The sequence below is a fragment of the Artemia sp. Qi Xiang Cuo genome, chromosome 3 (assembly GCF_049724085.1).
Source record: "Artemia sp. Qi Xiang Cuo chromosome 3, ASM4972408v1, whole genome shotgun sequence".
Classification (NCBI taxonomy): Eukaryota; Metazoa; Arthropoda; class Branchiopoda; order Anostraca; family Artemiidae; genus Artemia; species Artemia sp. Qi Xiang Cuo.
In genome coordinates, this window is record NC_142796.1 from 51,418,017 (window position 1) to 51,431,555 (window position 13,539).

General features: G+C 33.8%; 1 protein-coding gene across 2 annotated transcripts in view; it reads left to right on the top strand.

The window, feature by feature from the left end:
• The window catches only part of Ptpa (Phosphotyrosyl phosphatase activator), a 101,345-nt gene that overhangs the window by 30,737 nt on the left and 57,069 nt on the right, over positions 1-13,539 (top strand). The gene's annotated exons all lie outside the window — the stretch shown is intronic.

Below are 13,539 nucleotides of genomic sequence, written 5' to 3' on the forward strand. Positions count from 1 at the left end.
CACTGAACGGATGCGTTTTTTGTGTTTTATTATCACTTATTTATTTTTCCAGGAGTAACTGTACTATTCTAGTTGTCGCTTTGAAAAATATTTAATTTTTTACGGTTATGAGGTATAAAGGTGTCAAATATGTTGGTTTTTGGTATTCAAAATTAATTTTGAAATATTAAATTAAAAATTTGTATTGATTTTCTTAATCTTAGTTTTAATGTTTTACTTTGAACAAACTACTTTGATAATGCAGTACTTTTAAAAAATAATTGAGTCTAAAGGCATTAAATATTTTGGTGTTTGATAACCAAGTTCAAAACTGTTGATATTGTAAAAAAATGTCCATCCAACGGTTCAGCATTGCTCAACAGAAACTGAATGCAGGGAGTTTATATCTTAGTTTTTGTAAGTAGACTATTGTTTTGTGTAATTTGTTTAATTAATTACTTTTTCCATTGTTATATACTTTTACTTTAATTGACGTACTTTTTTCATTGCCTTTAGAAAAATGTTTGTCTGTAAGCTTCATTAAATAAAAAAACGAAGTTTTTTCAACTGAAAGGCAGGAGCAGTATTAAAACTTAAAACAAACAGAAATTATTACGTATATGAGGGGGGTCCCCCCTTTTCAATACCTCGCTCTTCACGCTACCGTTTTTCGGCACTTTAAAGTTACAATAAGTTACTTATTGTTCTAATTAAACGAGCCTTGTGTCTCAGGAGTTGTTTTTAAATAATTAGGACAAAATTTGAACTTTGGCACAAGGATCGAGAAGCCAAGAAGGGTGAAACCTCCCTCATTCAAGTGATAGTTTTTGGACGTTTTAAGTCTTAATGCTGCCCCTCATATTGAGCTGGAAAAACTTGTTTTTTTTAATTTTATTTTCTGATCGTTTTTTTAATAACGCCAGGATACCTGGCTCCACCTCCATGGAAACCCTTCCCACAGAAATATTCTCTGAGCAATTCAATCCTGGCGAAAATTTACCTCGGACAATTACCCTTAACATCTCCACGCCTAAAATTGAATCGGTAAAGAGAAAGCAAGACATATAAAGAAATTTCATATAGGATTTCTGGCAAATTCACCAAGTATAAAATTTCCCTGAAAAGTCCCCCCCCCCTGGAAACTTCTCTTTCAATGGAACATTTTCTCCATGTAAAATCCTCCCAGCAGAAAATTCTTCCTCCCCTCCCCACCCGAAAAATGTATGCATATCCCCAGTAACAAATAAAACAATGAGTAAATTTTATGGCTTGACAACCTTTTTCCAGGGGCTCAAAGGGGTCCTTTGATATCTAAAGGCATGACGATCGGTCCCTGAAACTGGATTGAAGAAAAAAGCAGCTCAAAATTTCCGTTAAACGACTTTGGAGAAAAGATGGCGTAGGAGGATACCTAGATGCACTACAATTTCTTTGACCACTGAAAAAGGGCACCGTAACCTTTTATTTCCTTTAAAGTGAACACTCTCTCAACTGCCAAGGCCCACGGGGTCGATAAGATCATCCCGGGGAAAAACAAACAAATAAACACGGATCCGTGATCTTTCTTCTGGCAAAAATTACAAAATTCCACATTTTTGCAGATATGAGCTTGAAACCTCTACAGTAGGGCTCGTTGATATGCTGAATCTGATGTTGTGATTTTCATTAAAATTCTATGACTTTGAGGGGGTCTTTCCACCTTTTTTAAAAAATCAGATACATTTTCTCAGGCTCGTAGCTTTTGACGGGTAAAATTAAACTTAATGAAACCTAAATATTTGGAATCAGCATAATAAGCCAATTATTTTGATACATCAATTGGTATCAAAATTCAGTTTTTTAGAGTTTCCGTTACTATTAGGTCGGGTCTCACCGTACTTACCACGAACTGTTTGATTACCCATCAATCCAAACAGAGATCATTGAAATGTTGATCGTTTTTTCTGCGTTACCAAAAGTACTGTATTCATAAAACTTTACAGTTTCATGAAATGTAATTAAACAAATAGAAAAAGGTTTTTCAACTAAAGTAAGAAGCAAGTTTAAAACTTAAAACAAATACAAATTACTGTGTATATAAGGGGGACTGCCCCCTTCTCAACACCTTGCTCATTTAAACAAAAGTATTTTTAGTGCTTTGAAAAATCTTATCTTTCCAGTTGCAAATTTCTTTTAAAAATTTGGAAAAAAGCCAAACTTCACAGTAAAGAGTAAGGAAGAGACAGCCCGCTTCATATAAAGAATAATCTTTTCAAATAGGTTTCAAATCTGTTTCTTGCTTTCAGTTGAAAAGCTCTTTTTTTATTTAATTTCTGATTGTTTTCCATATCATACTCAGGCCTAATGAAGATACACTTTGAGGTACCTGTCCCTTAAATCCCTGGTCAATTGCTTTTAAAATCTGTAAATCAATAATTGTACATCGATTAGTACCGTCCTACGTTTAAATTTGCAATTTCAATTTTGGATAAAATTTTAATATACTTAAAAAAATTGGCGATGAATAGTAATTTTGGTAAAAAGTCCTTGTTAATACTACTACTAAAGAATTTCTGTTGGATGAAAAGGAGTATATTTGTTTGTATGGATGGAAATTCTGTGAGACTTCTGATCTTCTACATAACTGAAGCAATCACAGACTCTACAATAGGATTTTTTTTTTTTTATCAAAAATACATTACATACATTTGTTTAAATACATTGAAATACTTTATATAAATAGAAAAAGAAAATAGCGTTATTTAAAATTGCTACAAACTAAGTTCCTTACAGTATTTACCACCCCAAAGAAATTTCCTGGCGGGACTGATGATGACCTGCCTTGCCTTTTCCACCTCTGTGCTGGTAGAAATCAGAATGTAACATTTTATCTGCATAGCCAAACAATTTAATTAATTACTACTCCCCCTACATCTTTCAACATTTATCTGAAGCCTTGTGAGGAGTAAGCAGTTTTTCCATTAAAATGTACTTTTTTAGGAATCTACCCTACCCCCACCTAAACAATGACTCACCCCCCCCCTCATTGTAGCTGATACGCAGTTACAGATCGCCAAACGTAGCCTAATATCATTACAAATAAAGCCAATCAACTTGTTTGAATCCAGTTCTGCCACCGTGTGGTATTACTTCTTTTACAACTGGTAAGCCTAAAATATAATTATTGATACTCTTTAAATCAATTAGCTTCTCAGAATTTTAAATTGATTGCAAATTCATCATCTTCAGGGTAAAGTCATATTTTTGGTGCCCTAAAATAGCAAGAAAACCAAGACTTTCCCCTGGTCCAATCTGTATGGTCACTTAAAAGAGCTTAAAATTCACGTTTGAGTGAGTTCCCTCCCAATTATCTAGGACCTTCAGTTTGATACAATCACCCTTGGGAAAAAACAAAACAAATAAACATGCATCAACAAAGTTTCTTCTGAAAAAAAAATGCGAAATTCCGTATTTTAAAGATTGGAGCTTGAAACCTCTACGGTAGGGTTCTCTGATATGATGTATATAATAAAGAGATTTTCAATAAGATGGCCTGCTTTTTTTGGGGGGAGGGAGGTTTTTTTTTTAAGAAATCTGGCAAATTTTATCAGATTTTTGGTTTTGGGTGGGTAACAATAAACTGAAAGAATTTTATATATTTAGAATCAATATAAAAAGCCAATACTGCCGGTGTAGAAATTGTCATGAGAATTCCATTTTTAGTCTTGGTGAATGTTGATCCAAGTTACTTTTTGATTCCAGTTTTTTTTATCACAAACTATTTGATAAGATTCTCTTGTGACGAAAATAGTTTTGAACCTGTCCATTTTATTTAATCGAATAAGACAATAAAAAGAAAGAGAAAAAAAAGATTCGACAGCTAAATAGTAACTTTAAATTTTGTTTTTCTTTCGCTATTCTATTTTGTTGTTAATGTTTGAATATATAAGGGATTTAAGTTCGAGTGGGAGAATTGTCCTGTTATGAAAGATGTTATGTTGATGATTTTTGAGTATCTCTACTAGACCCCGGTGTCGCGCCGATAAAGGAAGACCGGCGGCGGCGGGGTCAAAAATAGCAGCAGTGGCGCACCTCTGCCGCACCGCCGGCGCATCGCCGATGATTCTTTCGCGCCGCCGCCGGTAAGATGTCGGCGGCGCGCCGTCGGTGCGATCACGATCAATGTTGATCGCAAACATTAATGTTTTCATTAGTCTTTCTCAAATCCCAGCTTGAATTTACAAAAGATTCGGTCCTATTCGTGAGTTTAAAACTTCGCAAGTCGCTGGCTGGACGCTGGTCTTCTTCGTTACTCATAAAGAGAAGTAGAAATCTGATAGAAACGAAATGGCTGTGGCGTTTCAAAACCCTTGCATAATAAATTAAATAATAGATTCGCCGTGGCATTCAATAAGATCCGAGGAATCTAATTAAAAGGGAGCACACACAAAAGGCAAAATAGGCCAGTAGCCTATGAGAAATCCAATAATACCCAAGACAATGAAAAAGTCCCAATGGGGGACCCTGGGTCTATAAAAATATTTCTATGGTTTCCCAGGGAATTTGATATCATTTTCTTTCGTCTCCGCTTTAAATGAAAAAAATAATTAGCTTTTTGGCATCCCTGCTTTCAAAAAAAAATAAAAAAAAATGAGGTATTATGATTTAAAAATGATATCCCCACAGCCCCCCCCCCCCTCTATATGCAATAACATATTGTTTTTTTTGTAAATCATATTTTTGGGGTCAATTCTGTTTCAATCTTCAATTCCCCAACCTTATACATAGTCTATAGCTAAATTTTATCTCAATAGAAGGATTTTTTTGGGAGGGAAGGGGGAGGGGTGAAATTTTTCAGAAAGAAGACTGTATTTTCTTCAATCTATCAGGCGTTCAATAATTGGATATTAAACATTAAGAAAATGTATCTAAAAATAGTAAAAAAAACAACAAATTTCTACAAACTTACGATTCAGCTGCCGCAATAATCTGTTGGCTATCAATAGTTTATGCGTTCTGTTCAACTTAAAAATAAAATTCTTGACTACGAATGATGTAAAAATCTTATAGAAATTTGGAAATTGCATTCAAAATTGTTTAATCTCATCAAACAATTTGATGTAACAAACTTTGAGTAAGGAGTGATCCGGCTCAATAGTAACCGAAACTCTAAAAAATTGGATACCAATTTTGATACCAATAGATACAAAATAATTAAATTTTTAAGCCGATTTCAAATATAGAAATTTCATCAAGTTTAGTGTTACCCATCAAAAGCTACGATCCTGAGAACATTTGCCTTATTTTCGAAAAAGGGGGAAAACAGCCCCTAAAGTCACAGAATCTTAATGAAAATCACACCATCAAATTCAGCGTATCAGATAACCCTTCTGTAGAGATTTAAAGCTCCTATATGCAAAAATGTGGAATTTTGTAATTTTTTTTCTGCCAGAAGAAACATCACGATTGTGTGCTTATTTGTTTTTTTTTTCCTGAGATTATCGTCCCGACGCAGTGATCCTAAATTATGACAAGATGTCACACTCAAACGGAAATCAAAATTTATAGTGTCCCTTTTAAATGACCTAAAAATTGGAGGGCAACTAGGCCCCCTCTCACGCTCATTTTCCCCCCAAAGTCACCTGGTTAAAATTTTGAGATAGTCAGAAATAGATAGCCAGTATAGCCAGTATAATTTTGAGATAGCCAGTATAGTCGGAAAGGCTGCAAGTTTTGAACTTTACCCTTTGTTTACATATGGTATTTGTTATTGGGAAGTATAAGTAGAAAGGCCCCTATTGATCCCGTACCCACACCATATATGGGCATAGAGTCCCTAGGGAGAACACGTGGTTAATGGGGTCAATGACCTCTTTTTCCCAGGTCGATTTATTTGTTGTTTTGGCCAAGTGCATGTTCGAGGCGAATGTCAAGGTGTCCAAAAATAGGAAACAGTATTTGATGTTGTTGTTGTTTTGGGCAAGTGCATGCTCGAGGCGAATGTCAAGGTGTCCAGAAATAGGAAACAGTTAGATCACGTGTTTCCTTCTCAGCCAATCAGAGGCTTGCTTACATATTAGTGGTGGAGGGAATATGAGGAAAGGATTTTTGCCATAGTTTTATTAGTCTGTGAATAGAATTCAAAGGAGTGAGCAGAACAGTTTGACTTTACTCATTTGGATCTATATATTTTCGTGTTGATGATGAGTGGAATTTTTACCCTCTTAGAAATTGATATTGAACCTGAAGGTAATGATAAATGAACAAACAACATTGTGGTGGAAATTACCAAAGGATCACAGCATTTTCTGGAATGGAACAAAGTATATGCAAGGCATCTGGTATCATTGAACAAATTTAAAATGAAGGATTAATTATGTTTCACTGCAAAAGTTGATATAGCTACTTTCTTAATGACCCTTCTAAAACCATTTTCCAACTTGAAGTTCTTATCTTTTTCATCCACAACTATACTTTACAGCTTTTTGGATACCTCAACACCAAGAAATACTTTTCAAAGCCCATTTCAGAGAAAGTTACTTTCTTAATGTCCCTCCTAAACCCATTTTCCAACTTGAAGTACTTATCTTTTTCACCCACAACTATACTTTACAGCTTTTTGGTTACCTCAACACCAAGAAATACTTTTCAAAGACCATTTCAGAGCAAGTTCCTTTCTTAATATTCCTCCTAAACCCATTTTCCAACATGAAGTACTTATTTTCTTCGCCCACAACTATACTTTACAGCTATTTGGTTACCTCAACACCAAGAAATACTTTTCAAAGACCATTTCAGAGCAAGTTACTTTCTTAATGTCCCTCCTAAACCCATTTTACAACTTGAAGTAATTATCTAATTCAACAACAACTATACATGACAGCAATTTTGTTTCATCAACTACCATAAATACGTTCGAAAGTACTGTTTAGTGATAGTTTATTTATATCGTTCCCTCCTCATCTCAATTTCCGACTTTAAGGACATATATATTTAACCCAACCCGATCATTAACAGACATTTGGATACCTCAACACCAAGAAATACTTTTCAAAGACCATTTCAGAGCAAGTTACTTTCTTAATGTCCCTCTTAAACCCATTTTTCAACTTGAAGTACTTATCTTTTTCACCCACAACCATACTTTACAGCTTTTTGGATACCTCAACACCAAGAAATACTTTTCAAAGACCATTTCAGAGCAAGTTACTTTCTTAATGTCCCTCCCAAGCCCAATTTCCAACTTGAATTTACATATCTTTTTCACCCACAACTATGCTTTTCAGCTTTTTGGATACCTCAACACCAAGAAATACTTTCCAAAGACAATTTCGGAGCAACCTAATTTCTTAATGTCCCTCCTAAACCAAAATTCCAAATTGAAGTACGTATAGTTTTCACCCCACAACTATGCTTTTCAACTTTTCGGATACCTCAACGCCAAGAAATACTTTTCAAAGACAATTTCAAAGCAACTTACTTTCTTATTGTCCCTCCTAAACCTATTTTCCAACTTGAAGAACTTATCTTTTTCTCAAAAGACTCTACTTTACAGCTTTTTGGATATCTAAACACCAATAAATACTTTTCTTAGACCATTTCAGAGCAAGTTACTTTCTTAATCTCCCTCCTAAACCCATTTTCCAACTTGAAGTACTTATCTTTTTCACCTACAACTATACTTTACAGCTTTTTGGATACCTAAACACCAAGAAATACTTTTCACAGACCATTTCTAAGATCGTTACGTTCCGGAGGTCTGTCCTTAACCCATTTTACAACCTGAAGTACTTATCTTTTTCACATACAACACTACACCCCAGCTTTTCGTTTAAATAAATCGCATGAACTGAATTTCAAAGAACTTATCTGTTAACGACCCTTTCCTATTGTCTCTCCTAAACCCATTTTCCAACTTGAAGTACTTATCTTTTTCACCCACAACTATACTTTACAGGTTTTTGGATACCTCAACACCAAGAAATACTTTTCAAAGACCATTTCAGAGCAAGTTGCTTTCTTAATGGTCCTCCTAACCCTATTGTCCGACTTGAAGTACTTATCATTTCCACCCACAACTATACTTTACAGCTTTTTTGATACCCCAACACCAAGAAATACTTTTCAAAGACTATTTCAGTGCAAGTTCCTTTCTTAAGTTACCTCCTAAACCCATTTTCAAACTTGAAAAACATATGTGTGTCACCCACGACTATACTTTACAGCTTTTTGGATACCTCAACACCAATAAAAACTTTTAAAAGAACATTTCAGAGCAAGTTAATTTCTTAATGTCCCTCCTAAACCCATTTTCCAACTTGCAGTACGTATCTTTTTCACCCACAACTATACTTTACAGCTTTTTGGATACCTCAACACCAAGAAATACTTTTCAATGAACATTTCAGAGCAAGTTAGTTTCTTAATGTCCTTCCTAAACCCATTTTCAAACTTGAAGTACTTATATTTTTCACCCACAACTACACCTCACAGCTTTGTGTATACCTCAACAATAAGACACACTTTTTAACGCCGATTTCAGAGCACGTTTCTTACTTATTGTCCCTTATAACCCCATTTTCCAACTTGAGGTACTTATCTTTTTAACCCCCAACCATACATTACAACTATTTGTATACCTCAACACCAATGCATAAATATCAAAGACAATTTCAGAGCAAGTTACTTTCTTAATGTCCCTCCTAAACCCATTTTCCAACTTGAAGTACTTTAATTTTTCACCCACAACTATACTTTACAGCTTCTTCGATACCTCAACACCAAGGAATACTTTTCAAAGACCATTTCAGAGCAAGTTACTTTCTTAATCTCCCACCTAAACCCATTTTCCAACTTGAAGTACTTATCTTTTTCACCCACAACTATACTTTACAGATTTTTGGATACCTCAACAACAAGAAATACTTTTCAAAGACCATTTCAGTGCAAGTTACTTTCTTAATGCCCCTCGTACAGCCATTTTCCAACTGGAAGTACATATCTAGATGACCCACAACAATTCTTTACATATTTTTGGATGCCTGCGCACATAGACATAATTTTAAAAGAACATTTCAGTGAAAAGTACTAATCTATTTCACCACCAACAATAATTGACAGCTCTTTGGATATCTAGAAACCAAGAAATACTTTTTAAATACCATTGCCAAGCCCTTTAAAGTCATAATGTACAACCCGAGCCCATTTTATAACTTGAAATACTTACCATTTTCACCCAAAGCACTACATTACAGTTTTTTTAATACATAAACACAGAGGAACACATTTCAAACAACATTTCAAAGCGAGTGACATTCTTAATGACCCCTTTACACTCTTTTTCGAACTTAACACACTTATGTTTCATCCAAAAGGTTACGCGACAGCTTATAGGATACCCTACAGCAATTAACTACTTATAAAATAACAAAACAGAGCAAGATCGTTTCTTTATGCCACTCCTAAACCAATTTTCCAAATTGAATTACTTATCTTTTTCACCCACAACTATACTTTACAGCTTTTCGGATACGTCAACACCAAGACATACTTTTCAAAGACCATTTCAGAGCAAGTTACTTTATTAATGTCCCTCCTAAACTCATTTTCCAACTTGAAATACTTATCTTTTTCACCCACAACAATACTTTACAGCTTTTTGGATACCGCAACACCAAGAAATAATTTTCAAAGACCATTTCAGAGCAAGTTATTTTCTTTATATCCCTCCTAAACCCATTTTCCAACTTGAAGTACTTATCTTTTTCACCCACAACTATACTTTACATTTTTGTGGATACCTCAACACCAAGAAATAATTTTCAAAAGACATTTCAGAGAAAGTTCCTTTCTTAATGTCCCTAATTTCCACATTTAAAATCTTGTCGTTCTTATCATATACAACAACAACAATAATCTTCATCATTTCTGATATCTCAAAACATAGAAATACTTTTAAAGGAACCTTTTAGACCCAGTTACTTTCTTAATATCCCTTATAAACCCATTTTCCAACTTGAAGTACTTATCTATTTTATACACAACTAAACTATACAGATTATTGTATACATCATCCCAAAGAAATACTTTTCAAAAACAATTTCAGAGCAAGTTAGTTTCTTAATGTCCTTGCTAAACCCAATTTACAACTTGAAGTAATTATCTTTTTCTCCCACAACCATACTTTACAGCTTTTTGGATACCTCAACACCAAGAAATACTTTTCAATTACCATTTCAGAGCAATTTATCTTCTTAATGTACCTTCTACACCCATTTTACTACGTGATTCTTGTATGATTTTCATCAAGATCGAGAATGTACTTCTTGTGTTATTCCTACACTCATATAAATACTTTTCATTGTAAATTAGAGAGCAAGATACTTTCTAAATATCGCTCCTACACCAATGTTCCATCTTGAAGTACTTATTTTTTTCACCCAAATCTATACTTTACAGTTTTTTTGATAACTCAAAACCAGGAAATACTTTTCTAAGACCATTTAATATCAAGATACATCCTTTATGTCTCTCCTAACCCACTATTCAAAATAGAATGACAAAAAATTAAAAGAAACACACAGACATATAATATAATTTGTATAAAAACAAAATATATAAAAAATAAAAATACACTTTATTATAACGTATAATAATTTAGCTCCCATCTCCGCTCAATTTCCATCTTTAAGTACATAACATCTTCAAACAAAACTATACATTACAGCTGTTTTGATTCCTAACCACCAAGAAATACTTTTCAAAGACCATGTCAGAGCAAGTTCCTTTCTTAATGTTCATTCTAAATCAATTTTCCAACTTGAAGTACTTATCATTTACAACCACAAGTATACTTTACATCTTTTTGGATACCTCAACACCAAGAAATACTTTTCAAAGTCCATATCAGCGAAGGATATTTTTTTAATTTCACTCCTAAACCCATTTTCCAACTTGAAGTACTTATCTTTTTCACCCACAACTCTACTTTACAGCTTTTTGGATACCTCAACACCAATAAATACTTTTCAAAGACCCTTTCAGAGCAAGTTACATTCTGAATGTCCCATCTAAACCCATTCTCCAACTTTACGTACTTATTTTTTTCTCAAACAACAATGCGTTAGAGCTTTTTTGATGCCACAAGACCAAGAAATACTTTTCATCGACCATTTCAGAGCTCCTTAATTTCTTACTGTCCACCCTAAGCACATTTTCCACCTTGAAGTACATATCTTTTTCACCCACAACCATACTTTACAGCTTTTTTGATACCTCAAAAACAAGAAATACTTTTCAAACACCATTTCAGAGCAAGCTACTTTCTTAATGTCCCTCCTAAACCCATTTTCCAACTTGAAGTACTTATCTTTTTCACCCACAACTATACTTTACAGCTTATTGGATACCTCAACACCAAGACATACATTTCAAAGTCCCTTTCAGAGCAAGTTACTTTCTTTATTTCACTCCTAACCACCTTTTCCAACTTGAAGTACTTTTTTTTTTCACACACAAATATTACATTTAAGCTTTTCTGAATACTCAAGACCAAGCAATACTTTTCAAAGACCATTTCTGAGCAAGTTACATTCTAAATGACAATCCTAAACCAAATTTAAAAAATTAAGTAATTATCTTTTTCACCCACACCTATACTTTAAATCTTTTTTGATACCTAAACACCAAGAAATACTTTTCAAAGAACATTTCAGAGCAAGTTACTTTCTTAATATCCCTCCTAAACCCATTTTCAAATTTGAGGTACTTATCTCTTTCCCCCACAACTAGACTTTAAAGCTTTTTGGATACCTCAACACCAAGAAATACTTTTCAAAGACCTTTTCAGAGCAAGTTACATTCTTAATGTCCCTCCTAAACCCATTTTCCAATTTGAAGTACTTATCTTTTTCACCCACAACTATACTTTACAGCTTTTTGGTTCCCTCAACACCAAGAAATACTTTTCAAAGATCATTTCAGAGCAAGTTACTTTCTCAATGTCCCTCCTAAACCCATTTTCCAACTTGAAGTACATATCATTTTCACCCACAACCATACTTTACAGCTTTTTGGATACCTCAACACAAAGAAATACTTTTCAAAGACCATTTCAGAGCAAGTTACTTTCTCAATGTCCCTCCTAAACCCAATTTACAACTTGAAGTACTCATCTTTTTCACTCACAACTATACGTTACAGCTTTATGGATACCTCAACACCAAGAAATACTTTTCAATGACCATTTTAGAGCAAGTTACTTTCTTATTCTCCCTCCTAAACCCTTTTTCCAACTTCAAGTACTTATCTTTTTCACCCACAACTATAGTTTACAGCTTTTTGGGTACCTCAACACCAAGAAATACTTTTCAATGACCATTTCAGAGCAAGTTACTTTCTTAATGTCCCTCCTAAACCCATTTTCCAACTTGAATTACTTATCTTTTTCACCCACAACCATAATTTACAGCCTTTTTGTTACCTGAACGCCAATAAATATTATTAAGAGACTAGTTCAGAGCAAGTTAAATTCTTAATGATCCTTCTAAACCCCTTTTCTAACTTCAAGAACCTTAATATTTCACAAACAAATATACTGTACAGCTTTAAGTATTACCAAGAAATACTTTTCAAAGACCATTTCAGAGCAAGCTACTTTCTTATTGTCCCTCCTAAACCCATTTTCCAACTTGAAGTACTTATCTTTTTCACCCAAAACTATACACTACAGCTTTTTCGATAAATCAACAACAAGAAAAAATTTTCAAAGACAATTTCAGAGCAAGTTACTTTCTAAATGTCCCTCCTAAACCCAGTTTCCAACATGAAGTACTTATCTTTTTCACCCACAACTATACTTTACATCTCTTTGGATACCTCTACACCTAGAAATACTTTTCAAAGACCATTTCAGAGCAAGTTACTTTCTTAATGTCCCTCCTAAACCCATTTTCCAACTTGAAGAACTTATCTTTTTCACCCACAACTATACTTTACAGCTTTTTGGATATCTCAACACCAAGAAATACTTTTCAAAGACCATTTCAGAGTAAAAGTTCTTTTCCAAATTTTTCATAGAAGATAGGAAAAGCTACACTTTGATCGTGAATATTCAAGTTCTATTCTGAATTTTACCAAAGAACACAATTCATTTCTAATTTCTCCAGAGAAAATAAAAAGCTTCCATCTCAGTTTTAAGTTCACCAAGACATAACAAAATTTAAAGTTCAGCTCTAAATTTTTCCATAGAAGACAGGAAAAGTTATACTTTGTGATTATTTTCCATGAAGATAAAAAGTTTCACTTTAATTCTAAATTTTCTTAAATTTAGTTCTGACTTTTCTCAGAGATGAAAACATTTCAAGTTCTGTTCCAAATGTTCCATAGAAGATAGGACAAGCTTTACTGTGATTGTGAATATTCTTCATGAAGATATGGAGCTCCACTTTAATTCTGAGTTTTTTCGAAGAAGTGAAAAGTACAAGATCTCTTCTGAATTTTCTTAGAGAAGAGAAAAAAAGTTAGCTCAATTCTGAAATTTACCAATGAAAATGAAAAAGCTTCTATTTCAGTTCCTAATTT